This window comes from Panicum virgatum, chromosome 9K (genome assembly GCF_016808335.1).
Source record: "Panicum virgatum strain AP13 chromosome 9K, P.virgatum_v5, whole genome shotgun sequence".
NCBI classification, from domain to species: domain Eukaryota; kingdom Viridiplantae; phylum Streptophyta; class Magnoliopsida; order Poales; family Poaceae; genus Panicum; species Panicum virgatum.
The window spans coordinates 13355139-13381022 of NC_053144.1; positions in this window are offsets into that span (position 1 = coordinate 13355139).

Here is a 25884-nt window from a genome sequence, read left to right on the forward strand (position 1 = left end):
TGGTGTGTCATCTCACCTAACTCCACTATCGTGCAAACCACTCGACCGTTGTATGGGCAACGGCTTAGCATAAACCCCACTAGTTAGTCTGATAGCCATCAGGAGAGCTGAGAGCAACGGGTGATCAAGGATAAGGGATTAGCTCTGTGTGACTTATGCCCCGGTTAGAACCTCGGTGATAGGTCGATAACCCCTTGGTGCATCCCGTGATGACTAGTCAGGTCTAGCTAAGGTGGGTAATGGCTTTGTTGGGATCTGCACCGACACTAAGGTGATCGAGTTGTGGTACCCCGCTTGTGGGTAAAGTTGCACACCTCTGCAGAGTTAAAACCTATTCGAATAGCCGTGCCCACGGTACTGGGCGAGTTACGGTGTGGTCACATAACTAGTGTTTATTGTGGGATGGGTTGGCGTGAGTTGTTTTGGAAATGTGTCCGGCAGTTGTGCCGTGTGCTACGGCGGACGAGGAGTCCGGTAGCAGCTTAAAACTTGGATCCTGTGCGGATCAACCCCTTGTGTTACTCGGTACAAGAAAACTGGTTTTGGAAAATGCCTTCTTGTAAATGAACCCCTGCATAAGATATTACTTTCTACAAATCAAACCCTAGCCATATCCTTGATTTACCCTGTGCATTATATTCTATTTATACCCCTCCGTGGGTGTGGTTGGACTTGCTGAGTACGTTTGTACTCACCCTATTCTTTATTTTTTTCAGAAGAAGATCCAGACTTTGTACCCGACGATGTTGAGTAGGGGTATCGTCCTGCACCTAGCCTTGCCTGTGGATTAGGGTCACCCGCAGGAGATACCGCATGGCGCAAGACTCTGATGACTTTCCTTTTATATTTAATATCGTTGCATGTGTGTGGATTGTAATCCTCGCGATAGTGACGCTTTTCTGCTCACTACCGTGTAGAGTTGTACGGTAATGAACCATCTGATGTAATAAATGTGTCATCAGCCTCCTGAGACTGATGTTTGTAACACATTTAAGTCTTCTCTTATGGGGGGGTCGCTTCAAGTGGACATCACAATGAATATTTAGAAAAAGAGTAAATTGCACCCACTATACAACAACTTGTCAAGTGGATGCAAATTGGTCCAACAACTTGTAAAATGCTCAATTTGGTGCAATAACTTGACAGGTGGGTGTAGATCGGTCCAACAACTTGTAAAATGCCCAATTTAATGCAATAACTTGGCAAATAGGTGCATTCACAGTCCAAACAATATATGGCAATGTAACTAACGCAAAGTCTCAATAAAGAGTATATTCACATTAAGATAAATTATTAAGTATTATTTGACTATTGATTTTTTTTGCTGCGCCTGCGTGGCAATATATTTGGCCAAGATAAGAACCCTCAGTGTTTAGAAATTAATGTTATGTCATTACATTAATTATTTTTGTATATTATTTTAATTTTGTTTAAAACTATTTAATTTGATAGTGAATATTGAAAAATTCACCCTCACTATTTCGTTATGTTTGATTATTTGCTCTATTAAGCTAAAAAAGTCAATATGTTGGTAGAAACTATGGATACATTTTGGAAGCTTGGTATATATATTTTTAAAGCCCCCTATATTCATTACAAAGGAAAATGAGCTAAATAAAGTAATAAACAGAAACAAACATGAGCATTGTTGAATGCATGATCAGAAGCGTAGAAGAAACCTAAGATTTTAGGGTCTCTTTTATCGACTTCAGTGTTTCAGTGATGCTAATGGTGTAATTCTAAAATTTGATTGAGTTTGAACTAGTACAAAAAATTGTACATAGTTGAAAAATAACAACTAGATCACCCTTAATAATTTCTATTTATAAAATTTAAGAATTATTGACATTCATCTACTGTGCTTAATATGTTTGTTGTTCTGATGGTGGTTAAATAATATATTATTTTTAATAAAATCATAATCAATTTATTTTGAGAATAAAATTATTGGTGTCCATTGCAATATGAAAATCTTTGGTCAAATAATACGTTTTGACATGAATATACTGTTTATTGTGACATGACGTTAGCAAATACATTGTCATGTAACATTTTGGACTATGTATGCACCAATTTATCAAGTTATTACACTACATTAAGCATTTTCTAAGTTGTTGGATCAATCTGCACCCAATTGTCAAGTTATTGTACTAAATATAGCACTTTACAAGTTGTTGAACCAATTTGCACCCACCTACTAAGTTGTTGTATAATGGGTGCAATTTACTCTTAGAAGAAATGTTATATATTTTTTTATTTTTTGTTTAATTTTGAACTCCAACTATTAATTTATTATTAAATATTCTAATCTATCAAAATAATGATAAAAAATATGATGTATTTTTTCTAACATGCATTATGGTGTGTATTATTATCTTGTAAAACTAGAAATGCCCGCGGTGTTGCTGCATAGGCCATGTGTGTGTGGTCTCCTTCCATCGTAGATAGACATGTCAGATATTGGATTATGATTAACTAAAGTGTGGTTATGAGATGATTTTGAGATCTCTTGTAGTTATAAAGTAATAAAGTACGTCTCATGCGAGGCATTGAAAATCATCATACTATGTTGCTTACAACCTTAATGTTACATAAACTAAAGAATTTTGTTTAGCTGGTATTTTGTACTTTTTTTTTGACTTGTGGGCTTTACTTATTTGGGATCAGTTCCTGGTGCTAGTTCCTGAAAACACATGGCAATATTTTGTTATAATAAGTAGTATTCAAATTGAAGCGATGGAAATAGACATATCTGGAAGAGTATATTATGGGTCTGTACACACATTGTTATGCAATTAAAACTATGTGCATGCAAATCCAAGAAACATCTCAGTTACAAAGAAAATTGAAGAATCAAATTTGTTTTATGGGTATAATATAAGATATAGATGCCATGGGTATGCAGTCTACACATTTTGCCACCGTTGTGTAGTTATGAATTCATGATACATGAACACCAAAACTCGAAATATTTGAAGATATGGACTAACAGTTTAATTGATGGAATTGCAGTAAGTATATAATAGTAGGAAAATGACATCAGATTTATCTGATTGTCTGGGTGCATCAGTTGCTAATTAGCTCCTCGAGTGCTACTCTCTTGAAAACTTTGTCCAGGCAACATCTTGCCTTGGAGGCATTTCCTCGAGCGCTTTGTGGGCGGCTGGGCGTCATCCATTTAGATGATGCACCAGGGGGTCAGGGGCGAGCTGTTTAGCGGGTTAGCTCGTGGGGAGGAGGATCTGAGGCGACGACGGGCTTGCGCTGGAGGAAGCGTGGGCATACGGGTGGACAGAACGGTGGGCGGTCGGAGGGAGGGCGGTGCAGGCCGGCGTGGAGCATGCGTACGCCTATTGGGATCTTTGGACAGATCACCAGACAGAGAAAATACTCTTCGAACGAAGGTTAGAACACTAGAGCACGAATTGCACAATAGAAATTGCACTATAGCCAGTACGAAATGTTCCAATCCGTACAACGTTGGGTGGGAGGGGGTATTTATACCCCCCAACCTTATTACATCTTTCCAGAAATGCCCCTGCGGTCCTCACGAAGGTCAAGAGGTTACAACTGGGGTATTTGGTAATTTCCCTAGGTTGGACAGTCCGACTTGGATACTCCCACCCGGATCACGTGTTTTTTGCCCCTCGGAAACCTTCGGTAACGGTCCTTGACAAGCTTCGTGTGGCGCCGCCTTCATCGCTCGCCATTCTTGAGTCGCCCGCCGCACCCGAAGGTTCTTGTCATAACCTTCGAGGGTGTGGACCTCCGGGTTCTGTGATGTTCGACGACCTTTAGCGACGACCATCGACAAGCTTCGAGGGACTTCACCTTCATCATTTTTCGCCTCCGCGCTTCCCGAAGCATCCCGATGACTCAGGATTCCATCTTCTGGCGCCGAACCTCGATGAACTCTTCGGTGCTTCATCATCTTCGAAGAACCTTCGGGTTGATGCTTCGTCATCTTCGCTGAAGCTTCGGCATAACCTTTAGGGACCTTCGGGAACCTTCGGTACTCCTTCGGTACTCCTTCATGTCACGCCACCTTCGGGAGGAGGCGATCCCCAATAGTAGCCCCTCGCGGGCGAGGTCCGACTCCGGCCGGCCGAACCCTCGAAAAAAACAAAGATTGGTCCAGACATTTGTGCAAGAGCGTCTCCCCCGAAGGTCGGAGGTGGGCAAGACCCGAAGGTGTGTTGTTTACACATGTCGTGGTCTGATTTGCCATCGTTCTGACTTCTCCTCATTTTTACCATTGTGTGAACAGTGCGAAGTTACCCCCCTATAAAAGGGGGCGGGGAGGACAGGTTGCTTTCATGCTCTTATTCCTTACGAACTTTCATCCGCTTGTCGAATTTTGACACGCGGCGCTTTCTGATTCGCCCCAATCTTCGGGTTGTGAAAGCGACCTGTTCCGTCCCATTCTTCGTGGTGGTTGTGGAAAGGGTAGGATTGTTCTGCTAAGTCTTTGTGAGTTTTCACTTCGACTTTTTGATGGGATCTTCGAGGTTTGTTCATTACAATTCTGAACATTTGGTTTGTTTAGGGATGGCTTGGTTGAAGGTTACTGCAAGGCCAATTGGATCCGAGGACATCGAGCCTTCGGAAGAGGAGAGAAGGTAGTTGTCTGAGGGAGAGGAGGATTTGACCAACGTGGACGCTGATCCTTCGGAGCTGATGGGGTCCCGGGAGAAGCCTCCTGCTACTCTCATTTTTGGTCAGTCGTGGGCGACCCGGGAGTTGGTCGACAGTTATGTGCAGAAAGGGTATTTTGGCCCCGGAGTTGGCCGTGCCCCTGGTGATGAGATTACACCGGACCCTCGCGATGGAGAGTGTGTTGTGTTCCGGGACTTCTTTTCTGCCGGTCTGCGTTTTCCGCTGGACCCCATTTTTTCGAAGATTCTGGCCCGGTTTGGTCTTCGGATGCACCATCTTACCCCCAACGCCATCATGCAGCTGTCGAAGTTCTTCTGGGCGGTCAAAACCTTCGATGGGCCGGTTAGCGTGGATGCTTTCTGTAGACTCTACGAGATGCATCCACAGACACGAAAGGTTTCTTTTGGCAAAGATCCACAAGTATATTCTGCTCAGAGTGGGTGCTATTCGTTCCACCCAAGGTAGACCAACAAGACTCAAGGGATCGACAGAATAGAGCTATCTTATTGCCAGAAGAACAAATGGGAAGATGATTGGGAGCAGTACTGGTTTTATGTCAAGATTGGTTTTCCTAGTGTTGATTCTTGGGGAGGAGTCTCCTATCCCCTTGCTTCGAAGGTTGCAGAGTTCAAACATACTACCAAGGCAGACTTCCGGATGACAGCAGCCGGCTACAAGGAGTGCTGCTCCACGTTTGCTTCTGCGGCGCGTGTCATGAGTGGTCAGGATCTGATTGAAGAATACCTGGCCGCGAAGGTCTGGCCATTGACGAGGGATTGGTTACCAGGGGCTTTTTCGAAGGTTCAAGTTTATGGCTTGAAAGATAAGCTTCCTTTCCCAGATTTTGGCTTGCGGAAACCCGAAGGTGTTTCTGACGATATGATCGTCGAAGAGATCGAGCAGGAGGCAGTTGCTATTGCCGGCCCTTTTTTGTCGAAGGAGCGTGACTCATTTGAGGCTATTTGCTCCGAGAAGGTTAGGGTGAACCGGAGTTTTCTGAAGATGGGCGTTTCGTATGGCCCCCGCGAGGCTCCTCGTGAGAGGAAAAGGGGGGCAAATACTTCTGCGCCCTTTGCGAGGTTATCTGAAGGTCCGGCCGCCAAGAAGGCTAAGATGGCTGAGCACGTTGTTTCTCAGTATTCGAGGGCTCCGAAGGTAGTTGCTGAGAAACCTTCGGGCACCTCCAGGATCAGGCCTGCGGCGGGCGCGGCGAAAGATTCAAGGGGGAAAGGTATCTTTCCTTACGGTTACTCTTTTCATATTGCTAGGGAGGATTTGGGTAGCGATGCTTTTATGCGGGAGCTTCGCACTACGGAGAGTAGCGTTCCCTGGCGCTCGCGCACTAGTGAAATGGTTCACCTTTATCTTGATCAATTTGGTTCGTTCCGTGCAGAGCCAGATCCTGTAGGTGCTGTCTTGACGGCAGTGCAAAGGGGGGGGGGGGTAAATCTTCCCTTCGCGTTGAGAATCTTCTGGACGAGGAAAGTGACGAGGAGGCACCTTCGTTTCTCGCGAAGGTTCAGCCTAAGAGAGTTGTAGAGCACCCCCCCGGCTTTTGCTTGAAGAGAAGTTATCCCCAGAGAAGGTTGATGACAGGGATGGGGGGAAGGATATTCCCACTGGAGGATCCCAGGGTGCCGACGAGAAGAATGATCTCATGGAGGCCCCAAAGGATTCAATTGCTTTCCAGGCTGGCGAAGACGACAAGGCCCAAGGGACCTTGGGGGCTGATGTCCACTTGGCTGAAGCAAAAGATCGTTTTTCTGAACTAGGTACCTTCTCGATCTCTAGGCGCCTTGCTTTCCAAGGACCTGACATTGACCCTTATCTTCGGTTCCCCCTTCAAGTAGATGTTGCAAGCGCGATGAAGGAGCTCGGGGATTTGCTGGAGCTGGTACCCTCGGAGGATGAGGCTGTTGGGCTTGCGTCGAGGGACGAGCCAGCTCTCCCCGGGGATGTTGAGAATTTTGATGCTGAGGGTACGGCGCTCTGGCCTTGTCTTCTTTTAGGTCTTGTATTTTGTGTAGGTTTGTCATGTGTTTTGGCTTGTGTAGGTTTTATGAAGGGTTTGGGAGTTTACGGGACCGGAAGTCTTGGCCGAATCACAGCGTCATTGTGCGCGAAGGTTTGTGACGAGTGTTGTTAATTTTTCTATGAATGCCGCTGTTTGTTTTAAACATTGTTGTCTTTTCAGGCTTTGCTTGCCAGCCGCGCAGTTGTGGGTAGTGCGAGGAAGGATGAGCATAATTTTCTTGCTCACTCTGCTGAAAAGTCTCGCCTGTTGGAGTGGATTAACACTTTGGAGAAGGAGAACAAGGCCTTGGAGAACCTTCGCGGTTCTTTGACATCGGAGAATGGACTCCTAAAGGGGAGAGTATCCGAACAGGAAGAGACCATTTCAAAGATGCAGGAGAAAATGAGTCTAGTTGAAAGTGTTCTTGAGAACCTTCGGGGAGTGGTAGAGAGCGATGCCGCGAAGGTTGTAACCTTCAAACGGAGGTTCGCCAGCTCAAAGTCGATGTTGAGAGAAAAAATGTCAAGATCTCAGAGCTTCAGAAGGAGGTTGAGGAGGACCGCGTGATGTGGGAGTCCACCTCGCAAGACATCTTGAACAAGAGTGCGGCCATCCGCGAAGAATACAGCAAGGCTTTGGCATCTTTCGGTGCTGAGCCCTCGCCTTTCCCGGAGGACTCCGAAGGTGGCGCGTCAGGGCTGCTCGATTGGGTGTTGGGTGAGTTTGAAGACTTGGGTTGGATTTTGGCCAGCGTGTCGGACAACACTGCGGTGATGACTTGTGAGAGTGTCATGGCTATTTTGGTTCGCGAAGGTTGCCGAGAGCTGGAGACAATCGGCGAGCGGGACTATGCCTTTCTAGATTATGCAGAGCTTGAGGAAGAGATTACGAAGGTTCAGCCTGTTAAAAAGGCTTTCCTTCGTAAATTTTGGAAGCTTTCTGGTCGGCAAGTGGTTCAGGAAGCTGCGCGATGGCGACTAGAAGAGGTTTGTTTTTCCTTTTACACTCTGCCTTCCCATGTTGAACAAACTTGATTGTGCTATTGACTGTTTTGATCCTTCTTCGCAGGTAAGGTGTGCTCGCGAAGCCGCGAAGGATGTTGTGGAGGAAGGTGCGCGTCTTGAGGATATCGCGGGAGGGTCCGTGGCTGGCGGAAGCTCCGGGGCTCTAACCGAGAGTGATGCTTCTCAGGTTTAGAGCCGCAACAACTTTGGTTAGGGATTTTTGTGTGGTGGGGAGAGATCCAGACTTGTATAGCTACTCACTCGTTGTTTCTTGATTAGGCAATCGTGCCTGCCAACCATGCTCTTTACGCTCGACCACTGCGTATCCATGGCGGAGGTGTTATCTTGAGCGGGACGGATTGGGAACACTTTAGTTTTGCTAATCCAGGTGCTAGTGTCGTTGAATTCTTGAGGTGGTTTGATGGTAGCCTCGTTTAGTACTTGGATTTGTGGATGCCTGACTTTGTATTGGATCTGATTCATCCTTTGAGATGGCTTTAGCTTATATGTGTTCCATCCTTCGTGGTGGCTCTTGTTCTGGAACTGTTCCATCCTTCGAGATGGCTTTAGTTTATATGTGTTCCATCCATCGTGGTGGCTCTTGTTCTGGAACTATTCCATCCTTCGAGATGGCTTTAGTTTATATGTGTTCCATCCTTCATGGTGGCTCTTGTTTTGGAACTGTTCCATCCTTCGTGATGGCTTTTGTAGATCTCCGGAGGGATAAGAGCTTTTTATTTCAAAAGCATCTCCCTCCTCCCAAGCTCTTGTTTCTCCTGGGTTTCATTGTTTTGAAGTGACGAAGTCTTTGGGAGGAAGGCTGCAATATTGTGCAGGAGCGTCTCCCCCCTCCCTTGCAGTCTTGCTCTAAAGACTTCGGTAGTTTGTACTTCGTTTTGGCCGAAGGCTTCTTGGCTTGTTTATTATGCACTTTGATTTTTAGCCGAAGGTTTCTTGGCTTCGACTCGTGTTTTGAGTCGACAGCCCCTTGGCTTACTTGGTGTAAAGCATACACTTTAGTTTTTTTGCCGAAGGTTTCTTGGCTTTGACTCGTGTTTCGAGTCGACAGCCCCTTGGCTTTCTTATTGTGTAGTGTACACTTTAATTTTTGGCCGAAGGTTTCTTGGGTTCGACTTGTGTTTCGAGTCGACAGCCCCTTGGCTTTCTTATTGTGTAGTATACACTTTAATTTTTGGCCGAAGATTTCTTGGCTTTGACTCGTGTTTCGAGTCGACAGCCCCTTGGCATTTTTGTAGCGTACACTTTGATTTGGAGCCGAAAGTTTCTTGGCTTCGACTCGTGTTTCGAGTCGACAGCCCCTTGGCTTTCTTGGTGTATAGAATACACTTTCATTGTGCAGCCGAAGGTTTCTTGGCTTCGACTCGTGTTTCAAGTCGGTAGCCCCTTGGCTTTTTTAGTGTATAGAATACACTTTAAGATAAGTATGTACAACTTGTTACGGTTACGAGTTGTACTGACTTAATTTTTTTCAGCCTTGGTGCAAATGCGAAGGTCGATGTTTGTGACCCTGTGGTTGCTTCGACATGAGACATTTTTCTGAAGAGAATTGTTCATATAATTTGGGGAATTTACATAGGAACCACCTCATTAAAAACCTCACCTCCGAATTGGAGTTCCCTTCTGTGAGGAAAAGAGTACGGTACTAGACTCAAAAGAAAAGGAAAATGACGCAAAGGTATGAGCTTGCTTTCTTGTCGCTCATCCTTTTACAACTTTTACCCTAGACATGGTACTTTTCGAGACTGTCAGCATTCCAGGAATGCTGCAGCTCGTTCCCTTCGATGTCCGCCAAGTGGTAAGATCCTGGCCTGTTGGAGTATAACACAATGTATGGTCCATCCCACTTGGATTGAAGCTTGCCGATGGTTTCTGCGTTTGGCTTTCTCCTTAGAACCCAGTCTCCTTCGGCAATTTCTCTGTTGGCTACTTTTTTGTTTCCCCACTTCCTTGTTTCTTCTTGGTATTTTTCTAAATTTTCCGAAGCTTGCAAGATGTCGAGTTCTGCGAAATCTGCTTCTATCGAAGGTTCGATGTTGTTTAGAACTCTGGCACTTTTGTGTTTGAGTTCTTCTGGGCTCATAGCTTAGGCTCCATACAGCAATCTGAATGGGGTAAATTTTCTTGCTCTGCATTCAGATGTGTTATGGGACCAGATGACCTTCGGCAGTTCGTCTACCCATTTTCCTTTTTTCAGACCAAACAGGCATTTTTTGATGGCGTTGAAAATTATGATGTTGGCTCTTTCCACGGCACCATTGGACTGAGGGTGATACACTGATGCAAACATGACCTTTGTTCCTACCGAGTGGCAGAATTCTCTGAACAGTTAAGAATCGAATTGCTTCCCGTTATCAACGGTTAGTTCTTTTGGCACTCCGAACCTACAGATTATGTTTTGCCAGAAGAATTTTCTGACTACTTCGGAAGTGATGTTCACTAGTGGTTTTGCCTCTATCCATTTTGTGAAGTACTCCACTGCAACCACAGTATATTTGTAGTTGCCTTGAGCTGTTGGTAGTGGACCGACCAAGTCCATGCCCCATCTTTGGAGTGGCCACGCCAGAGGTATGAGTTGTATTGGTTGCGAAGGTCTGTTTGATTTGGGTGCCATCATTTGGCATCCTTCGCAAGTTTTGACTATTTTCTCAGCATCTTTCAATGCAGATGGCCAAAAGAATCCTTTCTTGAAGGCTTTGGCGACCAGAGGTCTTATGCCAATGTGAGATCCGCAAATTCCGAAATGTATTTCCTTCAGTAGTTCCTGACCTTCGGCCGTCGTTATGCACTTGAGCCAGGGGGCGACCACTCCAGACTTGTATAGTTCACCTTCGTACAAGGTGTAGCTTCTTGCCCTTTGGAACATTCTTTTTCCTTCCTTTTCATCCAAAGGCTCGAAGTGTCCCCGAAGGTATGCCATGATTGGTGATCGCCAATCTTCGCTTGCTATGACGTTGACTTGTTTCGCTTTTTCTTGTTTTGTGGAAGGTTCTGTGATTTTCTCGTTAAAAACGTCCGGGGGTAGTGGTTCTTTCCGAGCAGCAGCTTTTGCTAACTTGTCAGCTTCTTCATTCTGGCTCCTTAGTATGTGAATGGCGGCGAAGCCTTTGAAATATTTCTCCATAGCTCTTACTGCATCTAAGTACATTTTCATTTCTGGCTTCTTTGCTTCTGACTCTTTTTCCACATGGTCGGTGAGGACCTTTGAATCTGATTTGATGACAAAGTTTGGATGACCCAAGGCCTTCATTTTCCAGAGGCCAAGCAGCAGTGCTTCGTACTCTATGGTGTTGTTTGTGCAGGGGTCTGGATCACTGAATTCGAGGCATGCGGCGTATCTTAGCTTCACACTTGAAGGTGACTGAATGATTGCCGCGACGCCAACTCCTTCGTTACACCATACACCATCACAATGTACTGTCCAAGGTTCAATTGGTGCTTCTGTAACGAAGGTTGGCGAGGTCCAATCCACCACGAAGTCTGCCAGGACCTGGGATTTAATGGCTGTTCTTTTCTCGAAGTCAATGTAGTGCTCCGAAAGTTCTGAAGCCCACTTGCTTATTCTTGTCGAAGCTTCTCTGTTATGAAAGATTTCATGCAGTGGTTGGTCAGTAATTGCTACTATATTATGACCTTCGAAGTAGTGTCTCAATTTTCTTGATGCCATGACAACTGCATAGGCAATTTTCTCTAGCTCAGAATAGAATAATTTTGAACCGAAGAGTGCCTCTGAAGCGAAGTATATAGGCAGTTGTTTTTTCCGACCTTCGATTGTTCTTTCCACCACCAGGGCTGCACTAACGGTTGTTTGTGAAGCAGACGTATATAGCATAAGAGTTTCCTGGGGATTGGGTGAGATCATCTTGGTCAAGTTTTCTAAGTAGTCCTTTAGTTCTCTGAATGCTTTCTTCTGTTCTTCTCCCCACTCAAACTTACTGGAGCTTCGGAGAGTTTTGAAGAATGAAGAGCTTCGGTCTGCTGATCGAGGGACGAATTTGTTTAGCACTGCTATTCTGCCTGTCAGTTTCTGCACATCTCTTACAGATTGTGGCTCTTCCATATTTTGAAGTGCTCTGACCTTGTCTGGGTTTGCCTCTATGTCTTTTGTTGAAACAAGGCATCCGAGGACTTTGCCTTTGTCTATTCCAAAGATGCATTTTTCAGGATTCAAACTTAGGTTTGCCCTCCGAAGGTTCGCAAAGGTTTCGGCCAGATCTGCCACATGTTTTTTTCTTTCTGCACTAGTGACCACTATGTCGTCAACATAGGTCAACACATTTTTTCTGAGTTGAGGGCCCAGAACTTTTGAGGACATTCGTGAGAATGACTGTCCAGCATTTTTCAAACCTTCGGGCATCCTGACGAAACAGTATGTTCCGAAAGGGGTTGTGAAACTGGTTTTTTCTTCGTCTTCTCTTTTCATCCAGATTTGATGGTACCCAGAGAAGCAGTCTAAGAGTGACATCAGTTGACTGTTTGATGCATCATCGACAACTTTGTCGATCCTTGGTAAGGGGAAGTCGTCCTTTGGACAGGCTTTGTTTAGATCAGTGAAATCTATGCACATTATCCATTTACCATTTTTCTTTTTTACTAGCACAGTGTTGGCTAGCCAAGTGGGATACTTTACTTCTCTTATGACCTTCGCATCAAGAAGCCTTTGGACTTCTGCTTTAACTGCTGCGACTTTGTCGTCAGACATCTTGCGAAGCTTTTGCTTTTTGGGCTTTATCTTTGGGTTAATGTCCAGTTTGTGTTCTATGATGTCTCGGCTGACGCCGCGAAGGTCATTTGCTGACCAAGCGAAGACATCCTTGTTTTTGTTTAGGAACTCCAAGAGTTCGCGCTCTTCTTCTGGCTCGAGGGCCACACTGATTGTTACTTGCCGGTCCGGCAAGAACTTGTCAAGTGGTACTTTTTTTACTTTGCACTCTTGTTGGAATGTTTCTTCTTTGTTCCTTTTTGGCTCTTTTAGTGGCGGGGGTTTTTTGTCAGCTTCGACCAAATGGACGTTTCTTTGTCCGGGAGCGACACCCCGCTCGATATCTCTTGCCAATTGTTGGTTGCCTCGGACTGTGATTACTCCTTTGTTTGCAGGCATTTTCATGCACAGGTATAGCTGATGGACGATTGCCTCAAATTTGTTGATGAGGCCACGACCAAAGATTGCATTGTATGGGTAATTCATTTCCACAACGTCGAAGGTGATGGATTCGGTCTTTGGGTTTGAGAGATCTCCGAAGGATACTGGAAGGGTTATCTTTCCAAGGGCGTTCACTCGTTTGCCACCGAAGCCAATGAGCGGGATGTCCGCTGGCTGCAGAAGATTGTGATCGATGTTCATGCGGTCGAAGGTACTTGAAAAGATGATGTCTGCGGAGCTTCCCGTGTCAACCAGAATTTTACCGATTGTCCAGCCTTGTATATTGGCTTCGATAACTAGTGCATCTGTGTGGGGAAAGCTGAGCAGGTTTACATCTTCTTCAGAAAACACTATGGGCATGTGAGACCATTGCGTTTTCTGAATGGGTCCATCCACCATGATGGAATGAACTTGTCGAAAGTAGTTTCTTCTTTGTTTTTTGTTCTCGAATTCTAGAGATGACCCTCCGGATATTGGCATTATCCTGCCGAAGGTTGGTAGTGCTGCAGGCTAGGCATTTTGGTTAGTTTGGTTTTCTTGCTTGAGTGGGGTGCCTGGCGGAGGTGGGGGCAGCTCTTCTTGAGTTGCTTGAGCTGTGGGCGGGGGATGCAGCCTTGGCTGGTTTTGCTGCGGGGGTTGCCAGTTGATGGGATATGAATTATAGCCGAAAGTTTGCATTGTTTGGAAAGGAGGGTTAAAAGCTGGTTGCGGAGGTTGGAATTGCAGTGTTTTTGGGCAGGCCAGCTGGTGTGCGCTACGAGCTTGGCATTCTTTTCAGCTTCCATTCTTTCAAGTGTCCTTTTCTTTTCAGGACACTAATTAGTTCTGTGGCCAGCATCTTCCCCATGAAAGTGACAGAACAATTTCTGCGGGCCTTGCGAAGGTCCGCGGCCTCGGCCTCTTCCTTTCCCTCAGCCCCTGTTGGACCTGCCCCTTTGATGATGTTCTTTGGAGTTGTTGTTACCATGTTCCTTCGGGGGTTGTGTGGGTGGTGGGATTATGTAACGATCGAATTCTTCTGGTTGATCCATATCTTGCGATGGTTCAACAGGGAGTATGTACTAATTCTGTTGGTTGGTGTTTGTTTGATTGTTTTGTTGCCAGCTCAACTGTTGCCCCATTAACTTTCTTTGTTCGACCCTTCGCTTGTGGTCTGCTTCGGACTTTGCGTATTTCTCTACCTCCGCATACAATTCTGACAAACTTCTTGGTGGCTCTCTGTCCAGGTGGGATGCCAATTGGCTTGGGAGGAGACCTTCGATGAATTTTGCTATTGCGTCTTTCTCAGAGAAGTTTGGAGTTTGCGCTTTTTTCTGCACAAATCTCCGAAGGTATTCGGGTAGTGGCTCTCTGTCCATCTGTATGCAGCAGAATTGTTGCAAGGTGTTGATGGATAATTTTTTGAAGACTTGAAAGCCTTGCTTGAGTTTTTCCTTGAGCTGCATCCAACTTTGAATTGAGAGGGGTTGAATGTAGAAGTACCAATTTGCGACTGGACCTTCGCATGCCATGACAAAGGATTTTGCCATGATGGGATCATCTCCGCCGGCTGAGGCGATTGTAGCTTCGTAAGTCATTATGAATTGTGCGGGGTCGACTGATCCATCATATTTTGGGAGTTGAACTGGCTTGTAGCCGTATGGCCAGGATGTTCACTGCAAGGCAATTGACAACGGTAATGTTGGGTCGAATGGAGGGCTTGGTTGGAAATGTTGATCTTGATATGTTTGGGTTGTCAGGCGAAGTTGTTGACTTTTGTAGTGAAAATGGCCTCTCATGCCATATTTCAATATAATATTTTGGTGATTGATATAGACAACACAACACTTGGACTAATATGATTATTAAGATGAGCATTCTCAGGCTTTTAGGTTCAAGTGATGACAAAGAGAAGATAAGCGTTGCTAGGCCCGAAGAGCCGTGTAACACCCCGGTGTTAGTTTTGGCGTTAATATCGTGTTTAATCGCTAATCAGAGTTAATCGGTCAATAGCGTTAATTGAGTTCGCGCAGTAAACGTCGATTTAGCCGGTTCGATCGTGTTTTTCTCTTTAATCCGAGCTCCAAATCAACTTTCGCCCAAAACGAAAGTTGTAGATCTTCTTTTGCTCTACAACTTTTATTTTGGCCAAATTTCATGTTCCCATGTCAAATTTTGAGTTTTAGGTGGTCAAAATCGGGTCAAACTCGAGTCTAATTCATTCAATGGGTGCACTGTTCCTCTCCTGTGCTCGATACTGTGCAGCCCGACGCCATACCGCCGCTGTGACCGCCGGCAAGCTTCCACGCGTCAGCAATCGCGCCCCGACGCCGCTCTTCTCCTCTCGCGGACGCCTCGAAGCTTCCCGTCCCGTCCTAATCCTCCCTTCTCCTTCCTCAGTGCACGGCGAGCCGAGGCGAGCAGAGCTCGTCACGCCGGCCGTCGTTCGTCGCTCCGCCGCCGTTCCTCGCGCATCAACCCTCCCGAACCCCGATCCACTTTGCCCTCCACCTCCACTGCCCCTCTGTGAGCCCGTTTGTGCCATTCGGTGGCCGAACTCAGGGGCCAGACCGCCGCTGCCATCGCCGTTCCTGCCGAGCTCCGCCCCTCTCCGTCGAGCCGCTCCTCCGGCCATCTTCTGCCCCAAATCGAGCCGTGGTGAGCTCCCCCGCAACCCTCTCCTGCTCCCCGACCCTCTCCCCACCCGAATCTGCGGCCGCCGCCGCCGAATCGCCGCCGCGCCGCCGTGGACACGCTGCACGCCGCGCGCGCACGCCGCCAGCCCTCCCTGCGCGGGGCCGTGCGCCACCACCGCGCGCCCCACCGCCGCTTGGCCTCCCTGGTGCTCGCCCCACCTCGCCTTTCCGCCGCTTGGCCTTGCCGCGGCCGGAACGCCGTGCGCCGCCGCCGCCCTTGGCCGTGCGCCTCCCCGTGCGCCGCCGGCTGCCCTGCACCCCCGGCCGCCCTGGGCCTCGGCTCGGCCCCGCCGCAGCGCCGCCGGTCGCCCCCGACGGCGGGGAGCGCCGTCGCGGGCTGCCCGGCCACGCCCCGCGCGTGCGGGCGCGATGCAGAGGAGGGGGGGCGGGTGCTGGGCCGGCGCCCACTGGCAAGTGGGGCCGGCTGTCAGCCCCCCCCACCCTTAATGTTTTTTCCTTTTCTTATTTTTGCTGCAAATTTTAAAAATCCATAGAAATTCGTAGGAAAATCCTAAAAATGCAAACCCAATTTTGTTAGGTTTCTAAAACTGAAATCTTTAGAAGAAAAATACCCATGCGTGTCAAATGTCAGTTTTAGCCCTGCTAGATTTTACTTTGTGTTTGAGATTGTCTATTCTATTTCTGCAGTTCTGTTGATCTAAAAATTCTGAAAATAATTTAGTAGCCTCATCTTATCATGTGTAGTCCACTGTAAAATTTTCATAACCTGTTGCTGTGTACTTTTGTGTAGATCTTTTTGTGTTGGGTTTAGCTTGCTAGGGCAAAAATAAATACTTTCTATCGTTAATAATTGTTGGAAAAATTTAGGTGGCATGCGGTACTGCTTTCACGTTGAGCAAGTAAATTGTGTTGCTAGATCATGTATGCAAGTTAGGTTTTTACTTATAATTTTGCCCTAGCTATGCTCTTTTCTTTATATAAATGTTGTTAGTTGTTTATTTTCATGCATGTGTAACCTTAACAAAATAAGCGTCTGTCTTAATCCATGCTGCTGTAAGTAGTTTAGTAGCTGTTGTTTTGAAGGAAACACTTCAGGCTAAAACGAGTTGAACTTCGGAACCGCACCTAAGCACTCAAGTTGTTAGTTGTTACTTTCTTTGTGGTGGTTACTCAGTCGATGCATGTCAGCTCTGTCGGTTCTTTCAATTGCTTTGTATTGAAATGCGTCGCATCATGAGCATCCATGCACTGTTGTGGTTCTGACTCTTGCATGGCATCCTTTCATACGTGTAGACACTGCGAGCGAAGCCGTCTATGAGTTGGTTGCTGAGCCGATCTCAGAGCCGCAAGCAGGGGAACTGCAAGCCGAAGCAGCAGCCGAGCCGGGAGATGGTGTAACGGTGGACGCACCCAGAAGATGGATGGATGGACCCGATGTGCATTACCCAAAGGAAAATGTCTGCCAAGCAAATATCATCTAACCAACACTAACTAATTCAGTGTTAATCCCAGGCAAGCCCCGGAGCATAACCTCTATTTTTAGTATTCAATGTTATTATTTAAGTGTTGTGCATTAAGTTTTCTAGGAGTTGAATGAAACCCTAGTATGCATGTTTCTCCCTAAGTGCCTATGAGTCTCTACTAGTATACAGGCACCATTAGAAATGCTTTGCTAATTAGGGACCCAGTAGGAGTCGAGTGATTCCTGTCACTCGCGAGATATAGGTATATTACTTATGAAAAGTTACTGAAGAAGGAATCATTGAGAAAAGAAAGGAAAAATGGAGACCGGGCGGAGATGAATTGGTTATGGATATGGAATGGATGGAAAGTAAGCCTCCGCCTATGTCGATTGAGGACCGTACTGTTGTTGGCAGTGTTGATCGAGGATTGAACAGTACTAACCACATGCCGGAAGTATGAGGTAGTCGAAACCGGTAAGCTCAGTACCATATGCGCACCGATAGGCGGACTTGATACTGTCTTCACCAGTGGAGCTAGTATAGAAACTCATGGCTGACCCTTCGTTGGTATCGGTGGGGCTAGCAGTCCCGGGTCGCAGGGCTGTTCGACTATTCGGTGTGCATATGTGAAGGGTTGGTGTGTATAGCCCGATGGGGCATATACGTGCCGTGTTGGTTAGGTCCACCTTGCAAGGTTAAATCGGATCGATTCGCCGTGACTCGCGGTTATGAGAGCCTTGATCTCTTTGTCACATCGTAGTAAAGAATTGGAATGAGAATGGAATGATGATGATATGATGATTATACTCTGTAAAGATTGATGTGATCAACCATGCTTGCTCTAGAGGTCAGGTAAATCTAGTTGGTACTTGATAAACTTAAATTGAGCTAAAATATTGAAAGTAAGGATTCATTATTAGTAGCCTTTCAGCAAAACAAACTCCAGAGCCAAAAAGCTTTGTATGTCTAGATAGTGGGCTAAGTATACCCATAGTCGGGTAAGCCTTGCTGAGTATTAGTATACTCAGGGTTTGTTGTCACCCTGTTTTCAGGTAACTGCTGCTGGCTGGAGCTAATCAGGATTCACATCGGTGGGCTCGATGTGACGTCCTCACGTCATCGTAGTAATTGTTGTTTTTCTAAACTCAACTTCTATTTAGTTTCCGCTGCATTTTGAACTCTGATATTTTACGTAAACTTGTTTGTAAAACTCTGCTTTGTAAATTAACCTTGAGAACTTTTGTATGCTTGTAATCATCTGTGCTCGTCTTTGTGCGAGACTTCCAGTGTTTTTCGATCCTTAAACCGACAGACGTCCGGATTACACCGTTTTAAGTGCACAGTAACTTGATTAACCATTAAGATGATAGTTAGCGCACTTAAGCCGATTTAATTTGGGCGGTTCTGTCACAGCTGGTATCAGAGCTGAAACGCACTGGGGATGATTACTTGTTTGCTTAATTAACTTTAAAACTAACTTTTTGGCTTGCAAAATGTTCGGTTTCGAAAGTTTGACGCTAGTTGCGCTAAGGAATAAGATAGATAGCTCGTATGCCCTATCTAGGTTTTATTAGTCATGGTGGCATCTATATATCTATTTTATTTCAGCACTTCCAGCTCTTTACTTTATGTTAAACCTTACTTTTGTGCACAACTGTTATTCTGTAACGACGCACCTACGCTGAGGTAAGCAAGGTGAGTGTTCTGATAGTCCTTTAGAATAGCTCACGTGTTTTATACGTGTGCGGGTCCCGTATGTTGAGCATACGAGGAGGTGATAAGGTTCAATTCAAACGAGCCTGTCGCTATCTGCCGCCTGATATGGAGTGCGGATTTCCCACCGTGTGATTGTAATCACAGCCATCTCGTAAGGTAATGTTACGAGGTGAAGACCTGTTATGTGGTTAGACATAACCGTGTACCTTGGGACACGTGTACCCTTGGGTGTCCTGTAAGGCGATTTGTACGGGAAGTGAATACGTTGCCCCGGTAACGTATGAAGCGCTGCTCATTCAGCGTCGAACGTTTGGGTGCCATCTCTATAGTGGATGGTAATGTATGTGTGAATATGTGGGAAACTGCATATGCGTTACCCGTGTGGCGTAAGACACATGGGGACCGTTCGTGAGTGCTGGCACGAAGGGTCCAGAAATGGATTTATAAATCTCTTTATATATTGTGTTTGTCTGCAGGTACGCTAACCATGTTACGTAAGCTTTGAACGTAAGAACGACTAGTATATATAGGGAGAGTATGTATTGTGTCACCGGTTGTTTCCGTATGCCTTGTTATTGGCAATTGTTTGGGTGAGGAACGAATAGAACGTGCATGCATCATCTCATCTTTGGTTGGTTTGATCACCTTGCTTGTTACATTGTTTTACCGAAATGTGTTGTTTTTACCTGAATGTCTTCCTAGATTCGTGTTGTGGTAGTAGGCCAACGTAGTCTGCTAGTTTGATCTTGAGTTGGGAAGGTCTTTTGTAAGTTAGGGGATTTGAGTTTTGTGAGAACCTTACCAGTAGTCTAGTTGTCTTTCAAATCCAAACTCTTGATCTATAACTCGAACCTATTCCAGCAAAAGTGTGGTTGCTTTCTCTTTTGGCTGTCTAAACTTTGATGTTGGTCAACAAAACCTTTCGATCCATGGTCCAATGAATTTTCTAGTATCTCTCAATGTTGGGCATTTTGATTCCAACATTTGAAATTGTGTACCTTCGTTCTTGCTCAGTTAATTTTTGGAGAAATTAAAAAGATTTATGATAATGATAACTTTTGAGTAGAGTCATTGTAACATCCTGCATCACCTCATTGGTCAGTGCATTGTGTTGCATCATGATTGGGAATGCGTAGGTTGACTAATGGGTATGCGTCCGAGTACACTTCGGGTGTCTTCGGTTTCGTTAATTTATCTTGTTGTTGGCACTGTTGGGTTGCCACTATCAATTTCTCTTGCAGTTGTGTTTAGTTACATAACCCTGATGCCACGACGGAACCTAGGGTCTCATGTGTGCTGCAGCCACATGATTGAGCCACTAGGAGCGCGCTGGTGTCTAGGTATGTGTGACGTAACTCACTGCAATCCCCTTCTATGCAACCTTACTAGTGTCCTAACTTCTAATCCTTACTCAAGGGTATAGGGTTAACACGAGGTTAGTCACGAGAGAACAGTCATAAGACGTGTGTTGCATTGTGCGCATCGCAAACTCATGTGAGTATGCATCATAATTTATGCATCGCGTATATGCATAAAACATGGGCATCATCATCTTTACACCATGGTGTATGCATCTTTGGGCCAGTATCATAACTAATGCATCGAGTCATATACACCATTCCATTGTGCATGGAACATTTTATCATCCTGTTGCATCAGCATTGCAATCATGCATTCCAAAAGAGCATCATTATCCGAGCCATCAAGCAATTGCACTATGGGTGAAACATTTTTTTTATTCCTTGGCGTGGTGGCATTGTAATGGCATAAAGAAGCATGTTTTGTGCAATTCATCAGATAACATAATCCTGAGCAAGGATATTCCGAAAACACCTCCCAAACCATCTTTCCGTATTACCCTCACTTGTTATTCATGAGCCTTGTGATGAATCTCAATGACATTTGCTTTCCTCGTGTTGCAATCTCCGCGCTGCGAGGACTTGATTACCTTGTCTCAGCCTCATTCATTGCTTTGTTTGACCTTTTCTTCTTGAACGGAAAATCTTACATCACTCAATTATCCATTCTAGTTGAAGAGCCATGCAAGAATCAAGTTCAGGTGTTTGCTTAAGAGCATCATCGTCATCAGGAGGCATCCCTAGCTGCATGCAGAGAATAAGTTCCTTTCACCTTAGTAGGAAAACCTAGTTTTGGACTGCATGCGTAACCTTGAGTTCTTTAAACCACCCTGCTTAAGTTGGAGCTAGAAACTCTGGTATGCAGTGTTAGTTATGGCTGTTTGTGTGTATGTCATTTATGTGAGCCCTTCTGAAATAAAAGTGTCATACTGCTAAAGATGTCTCCACTTTATTCTGTTCCTTAGGTGAATAATGGAGTATACAACGGAAAGCAGTAGGAAGGATCCCGACCAGGGACACATCAATCTTCTACCCTCCAACAACATGATAACCGAAACACCAATGAGACAATTTGAGCCTTGCCACTGTTGCAAGATGTACGACCGCCCCTTTCTACGAAGCAGCTCCAAAAAAAAGACAAGTGCTCACAGTGAAGTAGCCGAAGAATATGCTAACCCCAGACCGGAAATAAATGGGAAGCAAGAAGAGACGCAGAATGTTTACTCGGACTCCTTAATGCCACCATCGCGACTTCCAATGGGACTTAAAGATCACCAGGTAGATTGTCAGACTCCCAAGCTCGGCGCAGGCAGCATAGACTTGAGTGGATGGGAAATTACATGCACAGAATTCTCTCCACGTGGTAGAAGGCAAGTTAGGAGTACTACTGATGTCGACCCAGCTATAAGAGCAAGAACTCGTTCACCGGTTCGGAGTTCAATGAGGTCAAAGAAGAAATGTCGTTGCACCGGGTGTCAACCTTGTTTCAAGTGTGGCGAATACGGCCATTTTATCCGGGACTGCCGTTCATCCACTTGGAAAGATCCACCGAATTCGGTTAGCACCTCAAATAATCTGAACTGGGCAAAGATACTATCCAGTGTTCGTATGTCGGGAGGCGACTCAAGCAATCTGCTTCGATGTTAGCTGCACAGTATGAACCATCTACACAAGGTCAGAGGTCAAATAAGCAATGCGATAGAAACAAGTCCGGCACGTGGTACCATCGAGAAGGGATGGATCACGCTGAATGCGCTACCCCTAAGAAAGATTCCGAAGGTAAGTCAGTTTGGGGAAGGTAAGACTAGGATAGTGCTAATATCCTTGGTTAACGAACATCTTCCCTCCTTATCTGTCACTTACGCGCGTGAATCTCGGGACGAGATTCCTTTAAGGGGGGAAGGCTATAACACCCCGGTGTTAGTTTTGGCATTAATATCGTGTTTAATCACTAATCAGAGTTAATCGGTCAATAGCATTAATTGAGTTCGCGCGGTAAACGTCGATTTAGTCGGGTTCGATCGTGTTTTTCTCTTTAATCCGAGCTCCAAATCAACTTTCGCCCACAACGAAAGTTGTAGATCTTCTTTTGCTCTACAACTTTTATTTTGGCCAAATTTCATGTTCCCATGTCAAATTTTGAGTTTTAGGTCGTCAAAATTGGGTCAAACTTGAGTCTAATTCATTCAATGGGTGCACTGTTCCTCTCCTGTGCTCGATACTGCGCAGCCCGACGCCATACCGCCGCTGTGACCGCCGACGAGCTTCCACGCGTCGGCAATCGTGCCCCGACGCCGCTCTTCTCCTCTCGCGGATGCCTCGAAGCTTCCAGTCCTGTCCTAATCCTCCCTTCTCCTTCCTCAGTGCACGGCGAGCTGAGGCGAGCAGAGCTCGTCGCGCCGGCCGTCGTTCGTCGCTCTGCCCCCGTTCCTCGCGCATCGACCCTCCCGAACCCCGATCCACTTTTCCCTCCACCTCCACCACCTCTCTCTGAGCCCGTTTGTGCCGTTCGCCGGCCGAACTCAGGGCCCAGACCGCCGCTGCCATCGCCGTTCCCGCCGAACTCCGCCCCTCTCCGTCGAGCCGCTCCTCCGGCCATCTTCTGCCCCAAATCGAGCCGTGGTGAGCTCCCCCGCAACCCTCTCCTGCTCCCCGACCCTCTCCCCACCCGAATCCGCGGCCGCCACCGCCGAATCGCCGCCGCGCCGCCGTGGACACGCTGCACGCCGCGCGCGCACGCCACCAGCCCTCCATGCGCGGGGCCGTGCGCCACCACCGCGCGACCCACCGCCGCTTGGCCTCCCTGGTGCTCGCCCCGCCTCGCCTTTCCGCCGCTTGGCCTAGCCGCGGCCGGAACGCCGCGCGCCGCCGCCGCCCTTGGCCGTGCGCCGCCGTGAGCCACCGCGCAAGCTCCCCCTGCACCTCCCCGTGCGCCGCCGGCTGCCCTGCACCCCCGGCCGCCCTGCACCCCGGCCGCCCTGGGCCTCGGCTCGGCCCCGCCGCAGCGCCGCCGGTCGCCCCCGCCCTTAATGTGCATTACCCAAAGGAAAATGTCCGCCAAGCGAATATCATCTAACCAATACTAACTAATTCAGTGTTAATCCCAGGCAAGCCCCAGAGCATAACCTCTATTTTTAGTATTCAATGTTATTATTTAAGTGTTGTGCATTAAGTTTTCTAGGAGTTGAATGAAACCCTAGTATGCATGTTTCTCCCTAAGTGCCTATGAGTCTCTACTAGTATACAGGCACCGTTAGAAATGCTTTGCTAATTAGGGACCCGGTAGGAGTCGAGTGATTCCTGTCACTCGCGAGATATAGGTATGTTACTTATGGAAAAGTTACTGAAGAAGGAATCGTTGAGAAAACAAAGGAAAAATGGAGACCGGGCGGAGATGAATTGGTTATGGATATGGAATGGATGGAAAGTAAGCCTCCGCCTGTGTCGATTGAGGACCGTACCGTTGTTGGCAGTGTTGATCTTGGATTGAACAGTACTAACCACATGCCGGAAGTAGGAGGTAGTCGAAACCGGTAAGCTCAGTACCATATGCGCACCGGTAGGCGGACTTGATAATGTCTTCACCAGTGGAGCTAGTATAGAAACTCATGGCTGACCCTTCGTTGGTATCGGTGGGGCTAGCAGTCCCGGGTCGCAGGGCAGTTCGACTATTCGGTGTGCATATGTGAAGGGTTGGTGTGTATAGCCCGACGGGGCATATACATGCCGTGTTGGTTAGGTCCACCTTGCAAGGTTAAATCGGATCGATTCGCCGTGACTCGCGGTTATGAGAGCCTTGATCTCTTTGTCACATCGTAGTAAAGAATTGGAATGAGAATGGAATGATGATGATATGATGATTATACTCTGTAAAGATTGATGTGATCAACCATGCTTGCTCTAGAGGTCAGGCAAATCTAGTTGGTACTTGATAAACTTAAATTGAGCTAAAATATTGAAAGTAAGGATTCATTATTAGTAGCCTTTCAGCAAAATAAACTCCAGAGCCAAAAAGCTTTGCATGTCTAGATAGTGGGCTAAGTATACCCATAGTCGGGTAAGCCTTGCTGAGTATTAGTATACTCAGAGTTTGTTGTCACCCTGTTTTCAGGTAACTGCTGCTGGCTGGAGCTAATCAGGATTCACATCGGTGGGCTCGATGTGACGTCCTCATGTCATCGTAGTAATCGTTGTTTTTCTAAACTCAACTTCTATTTAGTTTCTGCTGCATTTTGAACTCTGATATTTTGCGTAAACTTGTTTGTAAAACTCCGCTTTGTAAATTAACCTTGAGAACTTTTGTCTGCTTGTAATCATCTGTGCTCATCTTCGTGCGAGACTTCTAGTGTTTTTCGATCCTTAAACCGACAGACGTCCGGATTACACCGTTTTAAGTGCACAGTAACTTGATTAACCATTAAGATGATAGTTAGCACACTTAAACCGGTTTCATTTGGGCGGTTCTGTCACAAGCCGCCCCTACGGTCCAAAGGATTCGAAGATTGAAGAGACCGTGAAGAAATCAAGTCAAAACAATCAAGACAGAGATATTTAGTATCACCGGTTGAACTGACGCTAAGAAAATTACATACGTCAGTGCATTGACTTGGAGCACGTCTGGGAGTTTTGGTAACACCGGTTGAACCAACACCAGGAAAGTTGAATACGTCGGTACAATGAACTCAGCAGCTGAGGCAAAATCTATACACCGGATGAACCGACGCTAGGTATTGGTGAACGTCGGTGCAGTTGTCCAGAGAGTTAGTTTTTCATCAATTACACTCACCGGTTAAACCGACGCTGCATCGGTGGATTACGTCGGTCGATTGAGGTAGCCGTTGAAGTATAACGGCTAGTTGGAAAGTGCACTCACCGGTTAAACCGGTGATGACAAAAACGTGAGCATCGGTTTAACCGGTGATAGCGCTTTTTGTCAGCCTTTTTCCAACGGCTAGTTTGGGGTGTGTGGGCTATATATATACCACCCCACGGCTCATTTGAGAGTGCTGGAGACTAAGGAAGAATACTACACTTGAAGAACACCTCCAACCACCATAGACCTTCATTGTACATCATATAGGCTTAAGCACACTTGTGAGAGTGCTTAGTGCTTGTAATAGGGATTAGTTCTTGCGAGAGCTCCCTTGAGAGAAGTCTTGTTGTGGCAAGCAATCCTTGTGATCCGTCGTGTGACCCTCCGACTTGGTGTGGAGTGGCAACGACACTTTGTGCGGGGGAAGAGGAGACCCCCTCCTTGGTGGAGAAGCTCCGTAGTGGATTTCGGCTGGGTAACCGAGAGAGACGGTGGCGGTGCACGAGACTCGGTGTCTTGTGGGCACTTGCCTTTGCTTGCCGGCATCGCCTTGGTGGTGTAGTGCAAGACGGTGATCGAAAAAGCCTCGGTGTCCCGTGGACGTAGGCATTTGTGCCGAACCACGTTACATGACCGTGTCTACTCGGGAGTTTGCATCCCTTTTGCACTTACCTCTTTACTTACCATATTACGTTTCCGCATTTACTTTATCTTGCGTACCTTTACTTTCCTAGTTAGTTTGTTTAGGTTTGGCTATAGGTTGCAAGTATTTTGGGGTAAGTAGAGAGTAGTAAAGATAAACCTTAGTCATAACTAGCATGTATAGGATGTGTTAGGTTTATCTTATGCAAGTAGTTTGAGCCCTAGGTTAAAAAGCGATTAGCGACCCTATTCACCCCATCCCCCTCTAGGGTCGGACACCCCGGTGATCCTTACAACTTTCGTGATGTCTGGAATGTTCAGCAACTTCGTGGGTGTTTGGGGGTTCTTGTGATTGCCCAACTTCTTCCTGCATTTTCTGGACTTCTGCTTGCATTTCTGCAACTCTGCGTTTTGCTTCAGC